This window comes from Rhineura floridana, chromosome 2 (genome assembly GCF_030035675.1).
Source record: "Rhineura floridana isolate rRhiFlo1 chromosome 2, rRhiFlo1.hap2, whole genome shotgun sequence".
Lineage (NCBI taxonomy): Eukaryota > Metazoa > Chordata > Lepidosauria > Squamata > Rhineuridae > Rhineura > Rhineura floridana.
The window spans coordinates 26,946,914-26,970,086 of record NC_084481.1 but is presented as its reverse complement, the minus strand read 5'-3'; positions in this window follow the sequence as shown (position 1 = coordinate 26,970,086).

Here is a 23,173-nt window from a genome sequence, read left to right as displayed (position 1 = left end):
AAGAGGAGATCAGAATTCAGGGATGCCTTCCAGCCAGGCACAAACACTTGTAGTGTGAAGCAGGGCTAGTGAGGGGTATGGCCTAAGGAGTGAGTTCTGTGGGCCAGATAGAGACACCTGGAGGGCTGCATTTGGCCCCAAGGTCTGAGGTTCCTCCATCCCAGGTCTACAGCCAAGCCTTATGATAAAATCACATTTGCTCCAATCCTTTGGACAGGGACAAATTCCTGTAGGAATCACATCAAGCATTCTTAAAGCTATCATACTTACCTGGAGAGGTGAAAAAACAAAGCAGCAATGCCAAACAGGTACTCAGGAGTCCTACAGGACAGGTAAAACAATTCCACTGATTGTCACCTGCAGCTCCCAGCTAAACTCTCTTCGGCAGATAATCAACAATCCACAGCCCATCCTGGAATGTGATTCTCTTTTCTCATAGGCAGTGGGGGAGGGGTTGTATAAAATGAGGTGTCAGCACTCATGTCTTGATACAAGTGTTGTGGGTGCCAGCTCAAAATAGCTACTATGGGCAGCAGAAAAAGAGGTGACAGTACTCCATAGTGGTAGGTACCATCACACACAAAAAGGCACTGCTCATGGGGCTTGGACAGAAAATCTATCTTAGCTTACCAGCAGCCCCACAACCTGAAGCAACAACTCCCCAGCAAGAATGGATCACCTAATGGGGGATACAAACCTAAGAATCAGCCCCTGCCACAAACCCTGATGTCAACTCTGCCCCCATATCTACTTGACTGACACTATCATCGGAGCCAAAAATAGCCACATCACCAAAGGTTCAATTACCTCCTAACTTGATATATCTCATCAGGTGCCATGCCAGCATTGTGCTTCTGCTGTTTACACAAAGGCAAACTGGATCATTATCTACCTGCAAAAGAATAAACAGGTGTGTATTAGACATTTTAAATGGTAACGCTGAGGAACTGGATGGAAAGTATTTCAGTCAAAACAAATAGCTGGGTTAATTTGTATGGTGGTATTACCCTAGCCCTGAATGGTTAGAGATTTTAGGGGTGCCAGCACATGCCTCAGATTTGGTTTCCTTGGAATGAAGCTCATTGGAGGTGGTGGTGTCTTTGTAACAGAGCTTGGAAAAGTTCCTTTTTTGAACTACAACTCTCATCAGCCCCAGCCAGACAGCCACTGGATTGGGCTGATGGGAGTTGTAGTTCAAAAAAGTTTGATTGAATGGTAATTCTTAAATACATGAATAAATAAAACCATCTTATACATTTTGTAACAGGCTTGGAAAAGCTGCTGTTCTTCAACAGAAAATGTGTCAAAGGAAGGCTTCCGCATCATAACACTGCTAAGTTGAAATCCATTTGCAGATTTGACACTGTGAAACGTAGGTCTTGCTAGGAACTGGGAGTGTCTCGCTCACTACAGAAAGTAATTGTCCATTGTTAGATCTTTATGTACATTTATCTTGTTTTGACCATTCTTCATCAATTGGGAGTGGGCCACACCTACTCTGGATGTCTTACTCTTTTGTTTCACAGGATCCTGTTTACATCTATGCTGTGCAAAGCAATGTGAGTGTGACACATCTCTCTTTTTCCTTGCTGACCTTTCCAACCTCATTTTGTAATACCACCTCACCCCACCTCTGTTTTTGTCTGTACTCATATCTGTCAGTTGAGAATTACATTTTATGTATCTGACAAAGTGGACTGTAGTCCACGAAAGATGGTGTCATAAAAAATTTGTTGATCTTTAAGATGCCACAAGACTCTTGGGCTGCATAAATACCATATGTTTACAGCACAATCAAAGCACGCACACACAAAGAATCCTGGAAACTGTAGTTTACCTGTCAGAGAGAGCTACAGTTCCCAGCACCCTTAACAAACTACAGTTCCCAGGATTCTTTGCGGGGATGTGCTTCAAATGTATGGTGTGTATGCAGCCATAGTCTGCTGCAGAAAAATACATAGAAAATGCTTACCCCTCTGGAATATGCAATTTAATGTATTCATGGGTCACCTTTTAATATTATCTCTCTGTCTATCGTTTGTGAGGAAGCAATATTTTAGTGTGGCAGCAGTGCAGCACCTACGCTTTTGAATCCCCTGCCTATTGGCATTGGACAGGTCCCGTCACTCTATTGTTTTAAATGTCTGCTGAAAATGTTGTCATTTCAACAAGCCTACCCAGACATGTAATTTAGTTGTCTAAGTTTTGTTGATTTTATCTGTTTCCATTGATCATTTTATTATGGACACCTCTTAATATTTCTAAAACAAATAAATAAATACATATCTCCAATGCTTAAGAAAAAGTTTTCCCATCTTTTTTTATTTTCCCCAGTACTGAGTTATGCAAAAAGGGGGTGAGGATACTGAAAGTAAACTCAGTCTCTCCACAAGTTCCTACAAAGGAGCGTTGACAATAACGACAACAAACTGCATGGTGGTGCATTTGATTTGCTTAACCTTCTCTTCCAAATTTACCTGATTCCAGTGCATGTGCCTGTAAACATGATAATGAGATGGAATTATAGGAACCGTCAATGGATGCTCTCTGAATGGCTGCCAAGATGTTTGTTGATTGCTGGTGCACCACCAGGCCTCTTTAGAAATTAAAGGATTCTTTTAAATCATAAAATTGCTTTGTATTGGGAGGTAATTATGAATGAATGTGAAGCATTTTATATTGAGCAGATAAACCTATTTTTACTCCCTGCACTGATTGGCACAGTGTTTTGCATCTTGCCTGTAGCAATTACCACAGGCCCTGTGTATATTAGGCCTTATCTTCTGCCTTTCTGTGTGTGGGAAATTTCATGCGATGCTTGTTATCTGGACCCGAATTCTGAGAACTTTCTAGTAAAAATATGTATTTTTTATGAAGTTAACGTTCTTTCCCTCATGGTTATGAAGACTTGTGGAAAACCATTCTTGGTAGACTTGTGGTAAGCCATTCTGCAAAATCCAGAGTTCCGTACGGCTGCCCTACACTTGTGGAACTCCCCAGTGTGCAGGTGCTTCTGATCGTCTTAATTCCTGCTGGTTTTCATTGCTCCTGTGTTTGGTTGGTCGGTTGTGCTGCATTTAGGTTTCAATCCTAAGAGTGGGGGGAGGGGAGAACCAACAGTGGTTGATGCGTCCACCCAACGCCTTGCTAGATTTGTACCAGCAAGGCAGAAATGAGGTCAGAGGAGTCATCTTGTGCCCACCCATCCCTTCTCTCTCTCTCTTGCACTCTCTTTTGTAAAAACAATGGGAGAGGAATAAATAGGATTGATTTCCATCAGCTCCCAGCTTGGTACAAATGTCTCCTTGATCTGGTGTATGTCTCAGGGTACAGAAAAGCCCTGAATGCTTTAAATTAATGTCTTTCCATGATCTGCCAGAGTTTGGAAAAGTTACTTTTTTGAACTACAACTCCCATCAGCCCAATCCAGTGGCCATGCTGGCTGGGGCTGATGGGAGTTGTAGTTCAAAAAAGTGACTTTTCCAAGCTCTGTGATCCGCCCCTGGGTCACCTCTGTCTTGGCTTTATTGATATTGAAGGTCCAACATCAATAGGGCCAGGGCTGTGAAAGTTGTGGAGGGAATCTGATGTATCTTAACGGCTCCTGGAACATCCTCCCAAAGGCTGTTGATGTCAGGCCTAATTTGTTTTTTGCTTTGTTGTTAGATTGCTTGAATATTGTGTATTGCTCATCACTTTGAATTGTCATCTGACAACAGTGGGATATAAATATTCAAACTAAATAAGTGAACAAGCAAACCACTGCATATAATTTTGGCTGTTATTTATAATGGACGGTAATTCCCATGATTAATCATTGGCCCTTGATGTGTGGAAAATCCATTGCACATTATGTATGTTCATGCCCATGGTGAAGAAGTCTTCTGCACCATTTTAGCTGTCAGATCAACTTTCTAATATACTTGTCTTCACTCAGCTCTCCATGCACACAGAATCAATCTGTTCACAAGGCCCATATGGCCACCAATAATACTGAATTTGTTGGAATGTCAGGTTTGATTTTGGCTTGTGCAAGTTCAACCCTGAGGCAGTTCTGACATTCGCTTTATGTGCTGGGAGGAGTTGTAGCTCAGTGGCGGAGCACGGGCTTTGCATGCAAAAGATCTTAAGTGCAATCCCTGACACCTTCAGCTAGGGCTGAGGAGAACGCCTGCCTGAGGGAAACTGCAGAGTCACAGCCAGTCAGTGTAGACATTATATTTTCTCAGGGGCTACTAACCATGATACCTATGTACGACCTCCACTGTTGCAGGCAATATGCCTCAGGACACCAATTGCTGGGAACGACAAGTAGGGAGAGTGCTATTGCACTTGGGTCCTGCTTGGATGCTTCCCGCAGGCATCTGGTTAGCCCCTGTGAGAACAGGATGCTGGATTAGACTGGCCACTGGCCTGATCTGTCAGGGCTCTCTGTATGTTCTTACTGAGACAGATGGATCAAAAGTCTGATTTCGTCTCAGGCAGTGTCCGATGTTCCTATGGAATAGTTGCTGCTGAGATGCCAACTCATATGGGGCAAAGCAGTTTTAACTGCATGAATATAACCACCTGCAAACTGATATTTATACTGCTGCTGTAAAAAATCCCCCTGTCTATTAGGGGAAATTGGGTTCCCCTAGATAAAGCATGCTGAGCAGGTCTTTTTATTCTGGAAGAGAGCGCAGGGAGAGAAATGTAAGCTGAAGATTGTTTCCTAGTGCCCCTGACCTTCTTTGCCAAAGTGAGAATGGCAACACTGTGGTGGCAGTGATGTGCCCTTTCCCAATCTTGATGCCATAGCAAATGCCTGACTCAACCATCCACTGGCTCACCCTGGCTGCTCTTGAAAATGGAAATGGACTGTCTACAAGTCGATTCCGACTTATGGCGACCCTATGAATAGGGCTTTCATGGTAAGCGCAGAGCTTGGAAAAGTTACTTTTTTAAAACTACAACTCCCATCAGCCTCAGCCAGCATGGCCACTGGATTGGGCTGATGGGCGTTGTAGTTCAAAAAAGTAACTTTTCCAACCTCTGTAAGCGGTATTCAGAGGAGGTTTACCATTGCCTCCCTCTGAGGCTGAGAGGCAGTGACTGGCCCAAGGTCACCCAGTGAACTTCATGGCTGTGTGGGGATTCGAACCCTGTAGTCCAGCACCTTAACCACTACACCACACTGGCTCTCTCGGCTTCTCTTAACCATTAGAAAGTTTTTCCTCGTGGTTGGTCAGAATCTGCTTCCTTAAAATTTCCATCCACTGGTTCTAGTCCTGCCCTCAGGAGCAACAAAGGCTGAGTTTGCTCCAACTCCTGAATGGCAGCCCAGATATTTGAAGACAGTTTTCATGTCACCCCCTTATTTTTCTATGCAGTGGCGGCTAGTAGCTCTACATCAGTGGGACAGTAGAATCCTTGGACAGCTCCTTGGAAGTTTGGACTGAAACCCACAGCAGATTCCACTGCCCCACTGATATAGAGCCGCCAGCCATCACTGATTCTTTGCTAAACATATATTTCAACCATTTGTCATAGGGCTTGGTATCCATACCCACAGTATCCCCACTTCCCTCTTCTGGTCATGCTCCAGTTTGTCAATGTCCTTCAAATGTGTCACCCGGAACTGGGAATCATACTCTAGCACAGAACAGAGTGGAGTACATTAACTGTTTTAATATTGTGCAGAAGAGGGGCTTTGGTACAGTGTGGCTTGTCATAGAGAAGTGAGTGTTGGCGTTTCCAGACCTGATGAAAACATCCTTAGGCAGTACGGCCTAATGCCAACAGTGAGGACTGCTGCACTTTCTGAAAAGATGTCCCTCCCATCATCACTACTTGAAAGAGTTTCCCAAGAGTATTCCTAACTAGCCTTGCGGTGCTACTGGAAGACCTAAATGGAACCGAGATTCCATGTCCAAGTTCAAGTTGAGAGTCATTATCAGGGCTTCTCCAGGCAGGTATTTCTTTGTGTGTGTGTTGTGCAACATGTTCTTGACACAATAATAGTGTATTAGTGGTGGACTTATTCTGCTTTGGTTTAATCTGCGATGCTTCCCCAATGTCACCGCATTATTGCTGTCTGGAGGGGTTATCGTGCAATAAAAGCGGAACAAAAATAAAGCAGAACATTTGTGGTATGGAAAGTTACGGGATTTCAGCAGGAAGTTATGGATATGCCTCGATTGGAAATGTAGTATGAACACCCCAAAACGTTTGGGTGTTTTGCAGCTGCAAATAGTAGGATTGTGTATGACTGTCCCAACAGTATCATGCGCACAAATAATTGTGAATGAGCAATAAAAAGGATGTCTGGAGAGGCCCTCACATTTTAGGGGAAGAGGAGTCTGAAATTGTTCTCAAATGATGTTAAGAGAGAGACACTGCATCTAGCTCAGACTGCCATGTTGGCCAAGTAATTACCTCCATCAGGCCTCCTCTCCCTCAACTGCCATCTGGGAGCAGCCATTCCACCAGACCACATCAGTGTGAGAGAGCAGAAGCAGTGCTCGCTCCATCAGTTCTGCCAAAAGACCAGCTCCATAAGGCACCTCCTACCCTTGAACTGTTTCTATGACAGCTGGTCATCATAAGAACAACTATTGAAGAACTGGTGCCTGGGTTTGCTTTTTTCTTCTTCCCTCCGTGCCCCTTTCCCCTTGTGTGTCATGCTTTTTAGATTGTAAACCTGCAGGCAGGGACTTTCTCGTTGAACTGATTATATGTAAACCACTCTGGGAGCCTTTCTGGCTGAAGAGTGGGATACAAACACAATCAACCAATCAATCACCCTTCCCATAAAATATACTATGCTAATACAGGAGCAAGGCGATCCTTATACTCAAGGAAAGAGCAAGCTCATCCTCCACCCTGATGCTCGTGTTGGACTCCAGCTCCCATCAGCCCTAGCCAGCATGGCTGTGTTAGCTGTGCTGATGGGAGTTGGAGTCCAAACCATCTGGAGGGCACCAGGGTGTGGAAGGCTGAGCCAAAGCTTATTCTAGTTTTTTTGGCCGGAGGATTTATATTCTTTAGTAGTATGAGACACAACCTTGATTGAATATGGTTTCTTTCCCATGATTATTTCTGATGAGGCAATGGAGTATTGGCTTCTATTGCCATTGCACTGGCCATCTCTGCAAAAAACATATCCCTAGGGCTCTGCTTCTTTTCTGCGGACCTTGGAAAGGCTCTTAGAGGTTTTTTCCCTTGCTTTAAGGCTGCTCCCTTCTGTGGTTTTTCTGCTCACGAGGAATAAGCAACCTATGTGAATCCCTCATCATGGGCATCAGCCATGATTTTGCTCATTTGCCCTGCGCTTGGGAATTTGTGATGGCAAGAAAAATAGCCATCTGTGCTCATGGCTAAATATTAGATGACCAGTTTGTCATGATGAGCATGGATTGCTGTAGGCAGAGAAAGAAAATCAGAGGTATCTGAATCGGCTTTTGGGGCATTGTGAAAACAAAATCTAAGAACCATCAAGAGATGGTTGATAGCTCAGCTAGAAATGATTTGACTTGATGCACACAAAGTGTTAGGCAAAAGTCTGGTCCCTCGTATGTTATGCAACAGGATGCATCAGATGTTTACAGCACCCTCTTACAGAATAACCGTGACTATAAATGCTGAAGATAAACTAAATGAGTTGGATAAAATGCAGCTTTCTTGGCAATTTCTTCCTCCTCTGGCAGAATACATACCTGTATAAATTTGCAGCAAGAGATTATCTGGATTATAACTATGAAAGGTGATCCCTCTGTTAGAATGTATGTTGCACCTGCCTCCATGTCTTTTTAGTTGCTCAAGTAGGGGGTCTAATAATCTTCCTCTCATAGATGGAGATATTTCAAAGATCCAAGGTATTCATGCCCTAGCTGCAGCACATGCTGGGTGATGCCTTATAAGACTCAGCCTGTCGTACAAGGGCAGGTCACACTGGGACTTAAGAGCTCATCATGACACTCATCATTTTAGCTGCTTTCAAACAGAATTTGAAATGGAGCCACCAAATTGGCAGCCAGTGAGGGCTGCCACTTTTCCCAGGGCAGTGTTGAAAAGGGAATAAATAACAAAAGAACAGCTTCTGTTGAGAAAGACACAGGATACACAGCTGCGGTTTTTTCATCCCTCTCTGAGCTTATTGTGACACGGTTATTGTAATGTGAGGAAAGTGATCGTCAGGCATATTCGATCATGTGACTTAGTTGGGTGGGCAGGAGACCTACTAAAACAGGAGTGACAAACCTGAGGGCCATCCTCCAGGCCTCTCCCCAGGCCACTTTCTCTCCCTAGGCTGCATCCCTCCATGGCCCTGCTCTGTGCCCTTGTTGAGTGCCTTTGCCTGGCTGGAATGTCAGCCTTGAATAGTGATAATGGGGTGATTGTGCTTTGCCTTTCTGCCTAATTTGCCCCCAAAGTAGCCTACATGCATTTGTACCAGTGTTGGGGAACCTGTGGCCCTCATATGTTGCTGGACTACAGCTCCCACTCTCCCTGACCATGAGGCCATGCTGGGGGGCGGTGATGGGAGTTGTAGTCCCACAGCATCTGGAGGGCCCCATGTTCCTCCTTCTGATTTAGACTATAATCTGTTGACTTCTAATGTGCCGCAGGCTGTTGTGTAGTGGAGAGGGAATGGAGGGAGCATACCTCCAGGGCATTTTTCCAGGGGAGCGCGGACCACTTACAGCATGAATATAGCAAGAATAACAAAGAATCTTGTGGTGCCTTAAAGGCTGAGCCAGGGGTTCCCAAACTGTGATCTGTGGACTGCCACTGCTCCGTGACCTTCATTCAGGTGGTTCGTGAAGTGTCTGTGGATTTGTGGTTGAAGATGGGAGGTGGCACATCCATTCATTACATATTCATATTGATGTTTTTATTGCTTATTTTATTTATTTGAATTCTATGGAATTCAAATGGTAATACAATAGAATACACTATATGAGAAAAATCCAACAGCATCTACGGTAACGCAGTGCATTGCAATTGCTACAACATGCAGAAAAATCCTTAAGTGGGCCACCAAGACCCTCAGCAATTTTCAAGTGGTCTGTGGGGGTAAGGTTTGGGAACCACTGGTCTGAGGGCCCCTCTAGACTGGTGATTTATTGTAGGTGTCTTCTCCAACATATTCTTGACATCATAATATTGCATTAGTGATGGATTTATTCTGCTTTATTAGTTGTTCTGTGATGCTTCCCCAATGCTACCACATTGCTGCTGTTCGGAGGGGCTATAATGCAACTAAAGCAGGACACACACACACACCCGGACATTTGTGGTATGACAAAATACAGGATTTCAGCAAGAAGTTACAAGATATGCACTGCCTGGAAATGAAGCAGTATGACTGTCCCAGAACCTTTGCAAGCGCAAATAGTACTGAAAGTGGGATAGCATGTGACCGGCCCGATAACATCATGAGCACAAATAATCATGAATGCACAATAAAAGTGTGCCTGGAGGGGCTGTTACATTCATAATGGCATCAGCATTTGTGGACTAGAGTCGACTTTATCACGTGCATTAAGTGTTATCCTGAGTTATACCTATATGTGCACATGGTTTTGAGATAGGGAAGTGTAAACAGGGACGCCAGAGGGAAATTAAGCAAAATGCAAAGAGCAGAGACCGTGATCATTATATTATTATCAGTGGTTATTCACTAAACAGTTGTGATATCACAGACATTGCGGCTTGGATGTTTGCTTTTGTTCAGCCCACTTCAACACCTGATGAAATGGGTTTTCTAGTCTACGAAACTGCAGGTTCTTAAAATAAAACAAGTTAGTAGTTTAGGTGCTAGGCAGAGTCAATAAGCCAACACAGACTAACCCAGCTCTGACCTTGAGGGAAGGCTATAATTCAGTGGGAGAGCAAAGGTTCCAGGTTCAATCACCAGGTAGGGCTGGAATGACTCCTGCCTGAAATCCTGGAGAGAAGCTGCCAGTCAGTGTTGACAATACCAGAGCTTGGAAAAGTTACTTTTTTGACCTACAACTCCCATCAGCCCCAGCCAGCATGGCCACTGGATTGGGCTGATGGGAGTTGTAGTTCAAAAAAGTAACTTTTCCAAACTCTGGACAATACTGAACTAGATGGACCAACGGCGTGACTTGTTATAAGGTAGCTTCCTCTGTTGCAACATTCCAGCTCTGTTATTAGAAGCATTAAAGTTTACTTACATCCAGCAGATGGCAGGATTGTCCTGCAGAACAAGCAGCTCAGAGCTTTTGGGTTGTCTGCTAAACTGCCTATGTCAACGGCTGTAGGTATATACATCCAGTGGGTTTCATGAGTCTGAGTGGAATCTGATTTTTAGAGCAGTTTTTATGATGATATCATTTCTTTACAGCTACAAATTAACTGTCTGCTTCAATATGCCCTGTGTTCTTCATGCCTTGAGGGATCTCCTTGTCAGTTATGCAAGCTTCCAGTTTTATGAGTCTGACATGGTACCAATGAGAATCAAGACAGATTCCTTAAAGACATACCATTAGAAATGACAAGGCAACATAATACCTTTGGGCAGTAAACCCAGCGCGGGTGGCTTTTGCCACTGATTTCTCGCAATTATATTACTGTTGTTTGTATGAACAAACGTCCAGCCACACTTGCAAAATATCTTTCGTTATTATGACAGCAGCATGTGCCTTTGTTCCCTGGTATTGTTTTGCTTTAGCAGTTACCTACCTAATGTGGAATGAAACAAAAGGGAAGGGTGGGTGGGTGAGGAGTGAAGGCATTGGCTGGAAAAAGATGGTCTCAGTATTACAAGCAGCCTACACACAACCCTAATTTTCAAGACTGCACCAGCTGCAGGAGGGATGTGCTGTAACAGATGGGCAGGGTGCTTCAGCATTCTGTGATCCCCATCAGTGGTCCAAACAGATGACACATGCATGAACCTCATTTGATAACTGCAGCACCAAGTAATACAGCTTGCATGGGTGAATGGAGTGTCACACCACAGGTAAAATCTTCGTATTAAACTTGCATTCCCCCAGACACAAGGTAAGCTGCCAGTCATCAGGAAAGATGCAGAGGGGCTTGCATTATACATTAACATTCCTTGCTTGAGAACATCAAGTGGGGATTTGCATGTGTGAGTGGACCACATAATATCAGAGGCAGAACATTCTAATCAGCCATTTATGAGTGTGTGTGTACTAGGGATGGAAAGATCTGTCAGTTTCATTCTCTCAGTGTCTCACTTTTCCAATGTCATATTCAGTCACCTACATTTCTACAGCAGTCTGCAATTTTTTTTAAAAAAAATCCTCATGAAAACTCTTCACCATATTAGTGTGAATTTCTCCAAATAAACACATTTCTTTTGTAGGCAGTTTTGACAAAGCTGCACATTTTTGCAAGCCATTTCTCATCACATTGTGCCTTTTTGCATGTCATTTTCACTCATATATTCATTTTCATGCACACTTTCCCCAATATATGCATTTTTGTTAATATTATTTAGTTGGCGAACTGCTTCCGAAAATTCTAATAAATGCGAATTTCAAAGGATGGCTGCGTTTCGGTTCTCCTACTGTTTTGGAAAGTATGCATTTGACAAATTCTGCTTGAAATGTGAACTGAATGGAAATTCCCACCCAACCCTAGTGTGTACACACACACAAAGAGGCACGTGCACACCAATTTAATAGCAAATCTTCCAAGCATTGAGTAATCAAGCAGTGTTCAAGTATGTGTGAACTAGCCTAAGGACTGGTGGGATCAGCATGGACCTCACAGACTATGTGCCAGGCTTCTCATTGTGGATTTCGTGAATGGACAAGAAGAGGCCAGATGCTCAGGGTGTGCCCTTCGATCCTTAAAAGAAGGCTGTTCAGGGCTGTGTGTACTTTGTATTAAAAACCTCCCTCAGTGTGTATGCCAGTGCAACTCAAATTCTGTAGTGAGAAAAGCTGGCTTTTGCTAATTTATCCGGTGTTTAAAAGCTTCTTGCCAAGAGAAAGCCCGCACAAAAGCCAAAGTGCTGGGCTAGAACCTCCCACTCACAGCTGAGTTTGTAGGAAACTTGGCACATAGGAAAGCAATTAAAAATGAAAACATACACCCCAGCTGCAGTTGAAGGGTCATTGCCCATTCTACTAGGATTCTACCCTCATCTTGCTGCATGTGTGGATTAAACCTCTGTTTCATGTAGATTATGCTTGAGATCCATTAGAGACTTCACTTTACATGTGAACCTCCCCTTCTCATTGGTGTCATGACCTCCCCTTCTTGAAAAAAAGAGAAAAAGATCTGCCTCCCTTTGCTACCCTGAGGAAGGCATAGAGAAGGATGATACAGGGAGGAACAGTCAGTGCCTCTTCCTTCCAGTCTGAGAATTTGGCGTTTTCATTTGTCTCAGGGTAGAGACACACTGTTGTGCTGGTTCCTGTGTGTCTCCACCTCTCTTTTTTGAAAATGGGGGCACATGACGCTAGTCAAACTCCACCCTTTTTTACTCTAAAACTCTGGTTGGAACAGCTCAAGTGCATTTTTTTTAATCAATTTCAGGTAGATTTTGCAGCTGATTGGTAGATCAACCTGTTTGCCTTCCAGGTATGGCCAATGGAAACACTTTGCTGTAGGCTCAGGCAGAGACAGTGATTGGCCCAATACTTTGCTGTGGTCCTTAAAATTCTGAGGTCAGCAGTGGAGAAGGGAGGTATGGCCAGCAGAGGGCAGAGTTGCTTCAAAGCACAGCCATAAAAACCATTCTTTTCAAGGGACTAGTGTGCCCACAACCGAAGACTCAAAAGGACAAGTCCCAAGTCACATCCCCTCTGCCTCATAGAAACCAGTGGTTGCAGAATCAGGCAAGGGCTCTTTAACAAAGCATAGCTGGCTCCTCAGAGACAGAGGGGCTAATTGCAGTATAGACCTTGCCAGCTTTCACATCACTGGCTGACCTTGGGCCAGTCACTGTCTCTCAACCTAACCTACTTCACAGGACTGTTGTGAAGATAAAATCAGGAAAGGGGGGTCCATGTTTGTACACCATGTTGAACATCTTGGAGAAAATATGGGATATAAATGCAATAAATAAGCAAGTAAATAAATAAGGCTTCAGATGGCTTCAACTCTCTCCATTGTCTGCAGTGGAGGCTGGTGGTGGACTTACAGCCAGCAGGGCTCACTGGGAGTTTTCTGATCGTCACTGTTTTGTTTTTTTTAAAAAATATGTTTGTATTGATTTTTCAGATGACACAACAGGACAAAGAACAACCAAAGCCCAAAGTGTTTATTTATTAGCCAAGGTCCATCAATTGTACAAAAACAAAAATACAAAAAAACCCCCACTTTCAAGTCTCCATGCTCTGACAATGCTAAAAGACAGTAAAACAATTTTTAAAAAATCTTGCCTATGACTATAATTTAGTTTGATACTCTTAGGTTGCTATTGGCAGCTTTACCTCCACGCTTTCATTGCTCTGAATCATGTTGGCAGTCAGTCATATGAAATTCAGCCCATTCTATTTCAATAGCCAGAACAGCTACCAAAAAGCTGGCTAGATCAGAAAGAATCTGATGGATCTGTCTTGTCAGCAAGAAGACTAAAATATCCTCTCCACTCCACTCCATTTTGTCCCCCAACCATTTCTGTATGAATTTCTGCCTTGCGCAACAATAGAGACTGCACTGCAGCAGAATGTGCTCCAAGGTCTCCACAGCTGACCGTCCACACTGGCACCAGCGTTCTTCCAAGGGGATCCCTCTGAACTGTCTCGTGCTAACTGCTGAGGGAAATCTGTTCATTCTTAGCAAGGTAATTGCTCTCTGACATTTTGGATAAGTTATTTTTTATATATATAAGGGTAGAGAGCTCCTAACATCCAATCTTGGATATAGGGGGACTGTTCTTTCGGTGTTAATCTCTGCCAGCAGTTCATGAAAGTCTAGATCCATTATACGTTGCCTCACCAAATCTGTTGCTTTTTCCCTCTGTTGTGTTAATAGGTATTCAGCTGAAAATCCTATTGAGGCTATCAGCTGATGTACTGACTTAACCCAACCATTATCTGAGATACTAATCAATGCTGGATTTGAGAGATTCTGATTCTCTCCATAAAACATCTTAAACCAGTAGACTAGCATTTTATTGTTTACAAGTGAAGTCAGCTTTGGCAAGCTTGCTTCAGCTTGTAGCAGGGAAGATGGTGTACCATTTGGCACTTGAAAAATTGTTCTGAGGTATTGGCTTTGGATAGATTCAATTCTCTGAAAATTAGTATTACCCCAGAGATGTGCTCCATAAAGCAACTGTCCTACTACTTTTGCCTTATAGACTTTAAGTGCAGGCTGAATTAGCTAGCCTTCTCTGCCAAAGTAAAAATTAACTACTTCATTTGCTATCTGACCAGCACATTTTCTGGCTGACTCTAGATGGGCTTTAAAAGATCTTGAGCTGGAAAAAGTGATCCCCAAATATCTAAATTGCTTAACTTGGGCTATTTGGTTTCCAGTTATAGACCACCTATGTTGTGAGACCACCTACTACCACAATGTGAGTTTTACCATAGTTGATAGCAGCTCAGACTTACAATAGCTACAAAAATCTCTTATTATCCTCTTTAAACCCACTTGCGAGGAAGACAGAAGGACTGTATCATTGGCATAAATCAGGAGAGATACTGGCCTATCCCCAAGATGCACTGGACTATAATTGGTGTTGGATAAAGCAGTAGCAATGTTGTTTATATACAGGTTGAACGGGGGGGGCAGCAAACAGCCTTGCTGTATACCCTGGAACGTAGGGATACTATTTGATAGTTCTTCTGAATATCCTATCTGTACCCTTACTGAAGTTTGGGTATGAAGCCTTATAATTAAATAGAGCAGTCTACCATCAATACTAGTTTTGGCCATTTTATTCCACAAGCGCTCCCTGATAACCAGATCAAAAGCAGCTTTCAGATCAACAAATGCAAGATAAACAGAACTTTTCTTTACTCTTACATATTGTTGATCAATTGAGAAATTACAAAACAATGATCAACTGATGAGCTGCCCTCTTTTTGATCCTGAGTTGGTATGTTTGTTTCGTTGATCCAATCCTTTAGCCTTGACAGCAGATACTGTGCATACAACTTGCTCACTACTGACAGCAAGGAAATTGGTCTATAATTTGTTGGATTGGTCTTATCACCTTTCTTAAATATTGGGACCACAATTCTTTCATTCCACCCTTGGATAACTGGCCTGTCTCATTTATTTTTGTGAACAGGGGGGCTAATAGGTTGGCCCAAAGAATAACCAAGGGTATTAATCCAAAAAAGGCCCAATAAACCATTGTATATTTCACACCAAAGCATCTTTCCATAGTTGCCCATGGGTACCAGGGTCATCATCATAATCAACATTTATATTTCTGAACCATGAGATCCTAGGGCAGGTTACAGCAACTTAAAAATACAGTATCAAAAATAAATTTACAACAAATTACTGACAAGAGAATAGGATGGATCATATATATATATATATAAGGTGTCAGAGGCCAGTTTAAAGAGGTGCTTCTTTAGCATAATGATGATGTCAGGTGAGCCACTGTGGGGAAGATATGCCACAATTTAATGACTGTCATTTTAACTCATATTTAAACTATGTTCTCTTCTGGCCAGTCAAACTGAACTCAGTTGAGGTTGTGTGACAATGAAGAGAACTTGTCTAACATTATCAACAAAGGGTCTTGTGTCACCTTGAAGACTAAGGCCACATCTGCACCTTTACATTTAAAGCAGTATTATACCACTTTAACAGACATGGCTCCCCCAAAAGCATATTGGGAACTGTAATTTGTTTAGGGTGCTGAGAGCTGTTTAGAGACCCTTATCCCCTTCACAGAGCTACTTGGGAAGAGGGATTGATTGTTAAACTAGATGGGGCCTTAAACTAGCATAGTGGTTCATAGACTGCACTGTGAAGCAAGAAGTCTTGGATTAAAACCTCACCTCTGCCCCAAGTGCACTGAGTAGCCACTGCCATAACTATCTGGCTTGCCTATGGAGGACAAGTCTATCAACAACTAGTTGTCCTGGGAGCCAGATGAAGCCTCCATATTCAGAACCTTTTGAATGCCAAAAGGTGTGGACATACAGTGGGGAAGACTATTGCTGTTACACCCTGCTTATAGATGTCCCAAAGGTACCATGCTTGCCTCTGCTTGAAACAGGAGAGCTTGGAAAAGTTACTTTTTTGAACTACAACTCCCATCAGCCCAATCCAGTGGCCATGCTGGCTGGGACTGATGGGAGTTGTAGTTCAAAAAAGTAACTTTTCCAAGCTCTAGGACAGTGGGCTAGAGGGACCCTTGGTTTGGTCTATTAGGGTTCCTCGTATTTTTTCCTCCTCATATTCCTCCAGCTTGATTCTCCTGTCTCCAACATGGGGATAATCATACAGATCTATCTAACAGAAGTGTTGTAAGGATTGCTGTGGAACAGAGCAACTTAAACTATAGGAAATGAGTGTAATTTATGCCAGGGTAAATTATGCTGGGGTAAATTACTTCTGTTACAAACTCTATTCAGGAGCGGGGCTACTGCCGGCTGAGCTGGCCCAAGCCTGGGAGAGGGAAAGCAAGTCTTTAAAATAGAGTTTGACTTATGCCACCCTTTTTGCCACTGTAACTTCCCCTGGACTGCTACATCATGTGACTGAGCTGAACAGAGCTTGGAATAGCTGGTTTAGGCTGAGCGCCAGCTGAGCCAGGATGCAGGATTTACACCGGCATATCCTTGGCTGTCGAGAGAGGAACTTCAGATAGTGTAGCCCCAGCTGAGCCCAGACTCAGCTGGCTCAGCCAGAGATCCGCTTATTCCAAGCTCTGCTCATCCTGGCAGGTCTTGGGTTTGGATGTCTCCCTCAATTGGTATACAAATACCAAGTACTTTTCCAAATCTGAATGGCCCAATCAGAAACTGGCCAAACAGCGACTCTGGAAAAGGCTCATCTACTTCGCTGCACATTTCTGTTATCCTTGGAACAACACAGTCCAAAAAGATCAGGAAAAACACAACAAGCTGTTTTATACTCATTTGTCCTCAGTATCATCATCATCATTGTCAAAGGTGCAGGGGGGCAAGTTTCAAGCCATTAAAATTCCGCGCCTGGAATGGGAACTACTGAGTGCAGAAAACACTCCCATTATATGACCATTTTTCTTTCTGTAGGCATCTCCTTGTGACTCGTTTGTAGCTTGCCTCTGTATGACATTTACTGAGAAACATGCAGTGTCTGTTTATAGCACCTGGAGTGGGAAGTGAGTGTTCTGCAGCCAGGCCCATCACTTAACTGCTATTCTTAAACCGGCGAGTCTTTGCTTTTTGAGGGGAGGGGAGGATACACAACTACATCTTTAAAGCCTCAGCATATGTCAAGAGTATATCAGTGGAAAATGTTTGCTAACAGCTTCCTTTGCGTTATATAACATTAACCTCCACTGCTTTAATGCAGGGGTGGGAAGCCTGTATTTCTCCAGAAGTTGTTGGGCTACAGCTCCAATCATCCGTGGCCATTGGCCATGCTAGCTGGGGCTGATGGGAACTGGAGTCTAACAACATCCAGAGGGCCACAGTTTGCTCCCCCCCCCCAGCTTTAATGCCTCATCAGATATTCCATGTTTTTGTTGAAAGGCTTCCCTTCCATCTGAATGCAAAAGATAATAAAATCTCTTGGTTTTTATTTTGGCATTAGATGTCAGTCTCATTAAAGAGGTTAATTGCTAAATAATTGATTTCCCCATCCCCCTCTTTGCCTTCACAGTTTCTAGGATCCTAGGGTCATAGCATGGGTGAAATCAGCAGAGGAGCCAGAAGGTGTGTAAATGTACTATCAAGACAGTGGAAAGTCTTTTATTCATTGCCTTTTCCGTATGTGCATTGATCCAGTTTCATCAGCCTGCAGTCGAGGGCTCAAATGGCATTAAGACCATGTTTGACTTGGGGCTAATGCTAACTTCTGTGAGGCTTTTCTGTTTCTATTTCTGTTTCTACAGCTCTTGTTTAGTCCTTGCATTTCTGCCCTCTGAACAACGTGGAGAGATGGGCAAGTTTTTCCATTGAGGGAATTTCAGGTACCTCACTAGCCTCCATCTCTTTTGGCAATACAGTCATACCTCAGTTAACAAAGTAGAAGCATTCCTGGATATTACTTCTTTCACAGAAACTTTGGTACCACAGGTATCAAATAACATGGAAAGAACAGGGATAGGTTCCTACACCCGCTCACAGATGGTGCAAGCAACTTCAACAGGGGCTTTAAAGGGTGCCTATCTGGCATCCACCCCTCCCCCTCCTCCCCCTCCCCCTCCCCCTTTGAATGTATTGGATCCTTGCCTCTCCAGCCCTGGGAGAAAGCAAGATATCTCTTTAATGCAAAGCAAACAGGCAGGCTTGTCAGTTTCACCCTTGCAAAGGAAAGGCATAGGCTTGAAAGATTATCCATAGCAAAGCAAAAGCACAGGCTGGTCAGTTTCACCCTAGCAAAGCAAAGGCACAGGCTTGAAAGTTTATCCACAGCAAAGCACAGACAAAGCAAAACTATAGGCTTGTCAGTTTATTGATAGCAAAGCAAAGACACAGGCTTGTCAGTTTCACCTTAAAGCAAAGGCATAGGCTTGAAAGTTTATTTATAGCAAAGCAAAGCAGGTCAGCTTCACCTTAAAAAAAGCCTTCGTTAAAAGGAGTATGGTTCCTGGAGGACTCTTTAACTGAGGTATTACTGTAATGCTGGAAGTGTCTGCTCTCGTGACTCACTCATTTCCATTATCAAACCTGGGGCTGTGTAGATGGAGAGTCAGAAAGTATCACACAACAATAATCCTAGGCAGGATTGTGGAGAAGCTTCCATCTGAAAGGCAGATGAGCATTGGCAAAGAAGGTCCTTGGTGATGCAGCAACCCTTGAGAGCCAAAAGAAGGAGATGTGCGTGTCCCATGTTTATTTATTTATTTATTTGTTAAATTTGTATCCCATCCTTCCTCCTAGAAGGAGCCCATTATGCTCCTTTCCTATAGTTTGAATTGCTCTGTTTCACAGTAATCCAGTGTTCTACCCTCCACTGTCAGAGGCACTATGGCTCCAAATGCCAATTGCTGGGAATCGTAAGTGAGGAGAGTGCTCTTGTGTTAAGAATTATTTTATTTCTAGGCCCCAAAAGTTGTTCAAGAGATTCTAAAATTGTAGTCAGAACTAGTAACGCAATGAATGATGGGACTACGAGAGGGTGGGGAACGGAAGACTCGAAGTTTCGTTTCTTCTCTCGTGGGAAATAACTCTCAGAGGCGCCTCTCAGGCTGTAGCAACTTGAAAAAGAGATAAAGTGTATCCCCTCTGGATTGTTATTATTACTCTCGCCTTGCTTCGCTTTGACACATCCTGTACATTGTAGCTAACTCAGCACAAAGGGAGAAGTCTCCCACAAATACTTTACTTAGAATTGTATCCATAGATTTACATCATACTGCTGAGTGAATAACTTTTACAGGCACACTAGACCCATCTTTATCTCTTATGGTGTCAATCTAACGCTATTCCTCGCTTTTCTCAGTTCTTATCTCAAAATAAGTTTCTTAGATTGACAAGTGTATAACTTCTTTATCAATTCCTCGCTTTTAAGAATGATGAGAAATGTAACAAGGATAAGCGATCCGCTTGCTTTATCTATGTAATACTGTATTCCTTTCTTATGATTTTAATAACATTGTATCTTGTTTTGCTTATGAAACCTATATAATGGTGCTTCAATTAATAAACCGTGCTCTCTTTCCTGTCAGACTGCTGTCTGTACAGTTAGAGACCCCTCTTGATCAAGCAGTATTGTGTGTCTATTTTATGTTTGGTATCTGGCTGGACCACTGCAACAGGTAAATTAAATAGCCAAGCTTGCACTTCTACCAGGGCTGAGGGGTGCATTAGCCCTCCCATTCTGGGGGAGGCGGGGAGGCTTAGATTTGGACCTAACAATTTGGCAACCACGAAGGAACTCCACAACGACTCTGTGCCAGGTTTTGCAAAACACCCACAGGCACCCAGAGAGATGTTCTCTCTCTAACGGTGTTTTGAAGAACCAAGCAACGGAACTGCTGGAGTAAAATTGAAGTACATTGGTGCCTGCCAGATATCATGGGGCAAGGGAATAGTAAAGCATGTTTTGCATGTCCTATTGATGCTGTAACCCCATTAAGTCTAATGTGTAGGTACTGGGATGAAGGATGTCTTCCTGTTAAGGTAGGTATGCAAAAGAAAACCATGGTAAAGTTATGTGTTAAAGATTGGATGAAAATAACTGCAGTAGGGGCACTGGAAAAGAGGTGGCCTTGGGTTGGATCCTTTGATGCCACTTGTTTACTTGAGGTGAAAAAGCAGCTAGAAAAGGATAGCCCAGCGCAGCTGGCTTTCTGGTCCTTATGGGAAGTAGGGGTGCAGAACTGGGCTGCTGCTAGAATGATGATGATGGGTAGGAACACAACTGGCAACAGTCCCCCTCCTGGCTATTTTGTCAATGACCCACCCAGACGGCAGCCTATTGGCCGCACCACAGTGACATTCACCCCGCCACCTCTAAGCCCTCTGGATGGTGGGACCTCATCAGGGTTATTGTCCAACTCAGACCCCCAGGTTGGTGGTGAGCCATCTGTAAGGGACCCTAGCGGAGGCCAAAGCCCAACGCAGGGACCAGGTTGGGACATGGATGTAGAGGGCCAGTTACAGCACACACACACAAGCACACCACGTAGTGACATCTTAGATGCACAAACACAACATCCAATATTACATCGACTCCTCACCCAACAATCACAGAACCAACAAAATACCACCGAGGGTGTAAGCTCTACATCCCAATATCAATTTGTACCAACGTCCATTTGTTTTACACCACATCCAACATCTGTGTCTGTTGCATGTACCCACTGTGCCCAATCCCCTTTCATCCCTTTCCCTCTATCCTCCCCTGATACCCCGTGCTTTTCTCTTTCCCAAACACCCCAAACACCCCCACAAGTTTTTACCTGCCAGACAGGCTCGTCTCACCAGTCTAATGCAAGCCAGGAGGCGCAACAGGCAATGCCGACATCCCCACAACCACCAGTCAAAAGGATGTTTCCCTTAATGATTAATCAACAGCCGTATGTAGATGCCAATGGAGCCATGAAGCACATGGTGCTTCCGGAGTATAAAGCATGGCTGGAATGGGATCTTAAGGAATGGAGTAAGATGGAAGGATCCTTTGAAGAATCCCCTACCAAGATCCAGAATTTGCTGAGGAGACTGTTGAATAGCCATAATCCCACTTATGGAGACGTAAATTACCTCTTAGACCGAATGTTAACTGGGGAAGAGCGAAGTCGCCTTTGGGCGCTGGAAGCTGCCTGGGCTGCCGAGGATTCAATCGCCAGACGATCCTGGGAACGGAGAGCAGAGGCAGCCGCTTTCTGGACAGGTAATGAATGGACTCCAGACAGACGCACGGAGCTTAGAGCCGACAGGGACCGGCTTCTCACCCACCTAAAACAAATGGCCCAAAAACCACCCAATCAGACCAAATTCCTGGCCATTAGGCAGGAATCCACTGAGGCTCCACGTAAATTCTGGACTCGGTTGCTAGAAGGGGCACGCAATTATACAAATTTGAACCCAGAAAAGAAGGAGGATCAACCCACGTTGGTTGCCTCATTTGTGCACCAAGCAATTCCGGCCATACGGGATTACTTCCAGCACTATAGACCCGGATGGGGTGCTGAGTCGGTCCCTGTAATCCTGGAAGTGGCAGATGTCGTCTGGGAAAACGAGAAGGAAAAAGGTCAGAAGCGCGAGAAGAAAGAACAATATCAAATGCTTGCATCCGCTCTCCGTGGTTCTTTGGGAATTAGATACCCCTGGGGAGGGAGGGGCCGGGGTTCCCAAGGTCATGGACGAGGACAGCCTTGGGGGGGCACCGGGAGCAATCTGGGGTGCTACCGATGCGGGGATCCATCTCATTTCCAGAGAGACTGCCCACTGGCAGAAGGGATTAGCGTTCCGGATGGGTATGGTAATCCTTTTACTTTTGCAGATACCAGTGCACTACCTCCCCCGATGCCTTCAAGCACGCCACCGCCCCAGCAGCAGCAAATCCCAACTGCATGGAACCAGATCGGAGTAATGCCCCAATGACAGACACAACAATGACTAACCGGACCTGATAAACAGACAGCTCATTCCTGGAAGGAGCTAGGAATGCTTGCAATTCTGTCCTTGGCCGGCGCATTCCTCCTCCTTCCCCCTACGACGGCCGAACCCATTATTTCAATGCGTGTGGAAGGATCTGAGTTTCCCTTTTTAGTTGACACAGGTGCAACTTACTCTCTTTTGAATAAAGCGCCAAATGCATGGCTTACAGAAGACTCAAAACTTGCAATGGGAATGGGGGGGTTCCACAGGCGCTCACCATTACAAAACCTCTGCAGGTTGAGCATGAGGGACGAATGTTTAACCATGTGTTCTTGTTTTCTAGAGATTGTCCCATGTCTCTGATGGGGCGGGATATGTTTTGTAAACTTGAGGCCACTTTAACCTGCACTCCTGAAGGGGTGGGATTGTTGCTCAGCATATTCGGGGTAAGGGATGATGCATACACATTAGGAGACATTATATTACACGAAGACCTGAAGGAGCTACCTGCTTCGTTGTGGGGAACAAAGGATACTGACGTGGGACTTTTGAAATCAGTACAGCCAGTCAAAATACAGGTAAAACAAACTCTCCCCCCTCCATGCATCCCGCAGTACCCTCTGTCTTTAGAAGCACGGGAAGGGATCCGTCCCCTCATTGAAGGGTTCATCAGAGAAGGAATTATACACCCCCAACGTACTCCATGTAATTCTCCCATTTTGCCCATCAAGAAACCTCCAAAGAAACCAGGGGATCCTGTTAAATGGAGATTTTGCCAGGACCTTCGAGCTGTCAATAAATATGTTGTGCCCCTCCACACTGTAGTACCAGATCCGGCCACTATTGTCAGCCAAATTCCTTGGGATGCTCAATGGTTCATAGTAATAGACTTAAAAAATGCCTTTTTCAGCATCCCTTTGCACCCAGATTCTAAATTTTTGTTCGGATTTGAATGGGACCATCGTAGTATGGTTTGGGATAGAATCCCACAAGGGTTCAGAAATTATCCACAAATT